The sequence below is a fragment of the Sceloporus undulatus genome, chromosome 6, assembly GCF_019175285.1.
Source record: "Sceloporus undulatus isolate JIND9_A2432 ecotype Alabama chromosome 6, SceUnd_v1.1, whole genome shotgun sequence".
NCBI lineage: Eukaryota > Metazoa > Chordata > Lepidosauria > Squamata > Phrynosomatidae > Sceloporus > Sceloporus undulatus.
This window is the reverse complement of record NC_056527.1, coordinates 39084504-39088372: the sequence shown is the minus strand read 5'-3', so window position 1 is coordinate 39088372 and position 3869 is coordinate 39084504.

Below are 3869 nucleotides of genomic sequence, written 5' to 3'. Positions count from 1 at the left end.
TTGTTGTGGCACCAGAGCTCTTTGACCAAGAAGGCTGCATATCTCAGATAACTACAAATCCCAGAATACCACAGCATTGGGCCATGGCAGTTAAAAGTGGAGCCAAATACATTAATTCTGCAGCACATTCTATTTGTTGCTATTCTATCCTTTGTGGCAGGAGTTTTGTAACATCAGAAAATCCATTATTTTGCCAGGAAATATTAATTCCATTTCTACAGCAGTCTGAGGTGTCTTTGCTTACCCACCATGCTGTCCTAAGATATTTCACCATCTCTTGGTGGTGATGGCAGCTGAGGCAGAGACCAGAGATGATTTTTAACTTTGTGCCACTCTATTTCCTTTTTAAAAAATTATTTTCTGCTTTTTAGAAGCTAGAAATGGCAAGAAACAGCAACAACTGCCCTCAATTATCTTGACAATATTTTACCAGTGGCATTATCCTGCAAACTTTCAGCTTTGAACGTTTAACAGCCATTTGAACAAACTGAACAAAAAACAGGTTAAAGGTGTCTTAAAGGGGTCAAAGGAGGGAGGAAAAGACTGAAGGAAGAACTATAATGATTAATGCAAGGCTGTCTTGGTTGTTCATCTAAAACCAATCTCTGTACTGTGAGAAATATAGTCCCTGTGGGAATTTAACAGGAGCAAATGGCAGGAATTTAGCCTCAGTAAAGAGTCAGTAGAGCCTATGATATCAGTTGCCCCTGTGTAGAATACTGTATTGTCTATTTTTGTCAGTGAGTGGGAAGACATTATCGTTCTCTTCTCCATTCAAAAGAAATCTATATTATAAAATTTAATATTAAGGCTATAAGGCGTATATAGATGGAATGGCTTTCACAGTAATTAAAAGTATTTTCAGATGAATGTTTTTACTTAGAAATCTAGTAAAAAAAATTAATAGATCCTGATTAAATATATGGAAACTGTGGGATCATTCTTATTGATTAAGTGTGAACTTGCTGGCCCTGATTTTACAAAAACAATCCAAAGTGTTTTTGGACTGCAGTTAGTGATCAGTAAATTATCCTTAGCTTAATTTATAATGGGTTCAGATAATGACAGCTATTCCCCACTAATAGTAAATATAATGAATCAACTGATGGTAAATATATACCAATGGCATACACCACGGTAAATATGAGCCAATCTCATGAGGCAGCTAAAAAATCCAATGCAATTTTATGCTGTATCAAGAGAAGCATCATGTCTAGATCAAGGGAAATAACAGTGCCACTCTATTTTGTTTTGGTTCCTCACTTGGAATACTGTGTCCAGTTCTGGGCACCACAATTCAGAAAAGACACTGACAAGGTGGAGCATGTCCAGAGCAGGGTGACCAAAATGCCGAATGGTCTGGAAACCATGCCCTATGAGAAGAGACTTAGGGAGCTGGATATGTTTAGCCTGGAGAATAGAAGGTTATAGGGGGATATGATAATTCTGTTTAAATATTTGAAGGGATGTCATATTGAGGATGGAGCGAACTTGTTTTCTGCTGCTCCAGAGAATAGGACCCAGAGCAATGGAAGCAAACTATAGGAAAAGAGATTCCACTTCAACATTAGGAGGAACTTCCTGGCAGTAAGAGCTGTTCAACAGTAGAACACACTCCCTTGGAGTGTAGTGAAATCTCCTTTTTTAAACAGTGGTTGGATGGCCATATATCTGTTCCTGCATGGCAGGGGGTTGGGCTGGATGGCCCTTGTTGTCTCTTTCAGCTCTATGATTCTATGATCTATTTTTACACACACTCCAGTCCTTCTGAGATATAGAAACTTTATTATGCTCTTGGAAATGTCACTGAGTGCCTTAATATGACTCTTTTATGAGTCCCCAAGAGCACCTCAGTCATCTTGAATCACACCTCTCCTTCCGCCCAAAGTTCCTTGGAAGTAGTAGCAGTGGTGATAGGTGGGAGGTCTGTGTGGGTCTGTCCTCCATTCCCAGATACCTCAAATGCTTAAAAAGCAATCCCTTTCAGGGATGGCAGAGAACTTGAGAAATAGTCTCTTATTAGATTCTAGAGCGGCAGTGTGCAACTGCATGGGGCATATTTTTGGTGCACTGGAAGTAAAGGCATATGTCACTTTTATTGCCTGATTTGCAGAGGAAAATAAAGGTTTTTCTGGTGTTTTTGTGGAGGAGGAGAGAAGGCAAACTGCTTGGTTTTGTTGTTGTTTGAGGGTCAACATTTGTCCAATATTTACCAGAAAAAAATAGAAGGATCTGGAGTTTTGGAGAAAGTGACAGGGGGCTTCAGAGACCACTGACGTGGAGTTTGGAGCTCTCAATGGACCACACTTTCTCCTCCTTTGCTTGCTCTATATATGTCAGACTACCCATGTCCAGGGATTCCTACACCTGTGACACTGCTAAGGATGCTCATAACTCTATCCCAGGACTAAGAGAATGGAGGTATGTAGTTTCCAGCAGATTCATTGTGAAATCCTATCTGTCTACAGCTGGCCCTTGGTATCCACAAGGTTTGGGTTCCAGGAACCCCCATGGATATAAAAATCCATGCTCAAATCCCATTGTATACAATGGAGTAGTACTGTCCCTTATATAAAATGACAAAACCAAGGTTGCTTTTTTGGAATATCTGGGGATGGGGGATATTTTCAAGCTGATGGCGGAATCCATGTTTACAAAGGGCTGACTGTATTTATCTATCTCAGGGCTCCTGGAATTCTCAGAAGCCCAATCGATAATTTGAGTCAGAGAAAAATTTTGTGGGAAAATGGCACTCCCTTTGATAGTCAATCAAGTGGAAACATAATCTGGACTCTAAACGAAATAATAAACTTTGCCAACATCACCAATTATTCCACTGATTACATTGTGTGCCTCTTGAGAAAGAGCAGGAGAAACGTTAATTCAGGAAGGGAGGACAGGATGAATATTATTCTAGGCTATATATGTACCTATTATATTTCTGTCTGTCCTTCCTTCTTTCCTAAAAAAAATAAAAAATAAAGAGAGCCCAACAACATAAAAGATTTTCCCCAGGGATTAACACATCTGCAATCCAAACATTCTTTTTATCAAACACAGTTAAATATGACATGGGATCTTTTCATTATCTGTTTGAATCATAAAGATTTTTGCTTCACTATTTTTGACAACTATTTGTTTATTTATTTCATTTATTTATCCCAGAAAGGGACCCAAGTCAACTCACAGGTAAAGCCTTTTTCGGTCTTTTGTTTCCAAAAGTTCTTTGCAAGTGGTAAATTATACATTTTGCCTTGATTTCAGTGTAGCATTGCAGTCAGTTTATCATGGAGTTTCTCATATTCATCCTGTCCAATATTGCTGCATGAACCGACGTATCCCTATTAAGATGATCAACACCTTTGTTTACAGAGATGATATCACAATCACTACTATTACTTTTGGTAGAAATATTTAGAAGTATTTCTGAATCCCTTCTTAACTGTACAAATCTTGAAGCAGTTATAACACAACTCAGGAAGGATAAAAGAGTTCAATAAAAGCACAGTAATGCAGGATAGGAGGGAGTTCCAAATAGCCCATGGCTGCAGGAAAGCCAAATTAAAAAGATATATTTTCAATAATTGCCTGAAACATCCACATATTGGGCTCTAACATGTTGCATCCACTAAGCTAGGTACTGCTACACTGAAAACCCATCTCTGTGTTACAGGCAGAGAAAACAGGGCTTCCTTTGAAGGGCATAATAGCTTGGAGGGCTGGCATGTAGGATATTGCATTTCTCTCCCTTCCCTCTCAGCGCACATACATGGGTAACCATGCTGTCATAATGCAAAAGCCAGACATCATGAGGAATGGAACTGGTATATATGGTTTCCATTTTCCTGTTCAGCTTTTCTTCTTCTAGT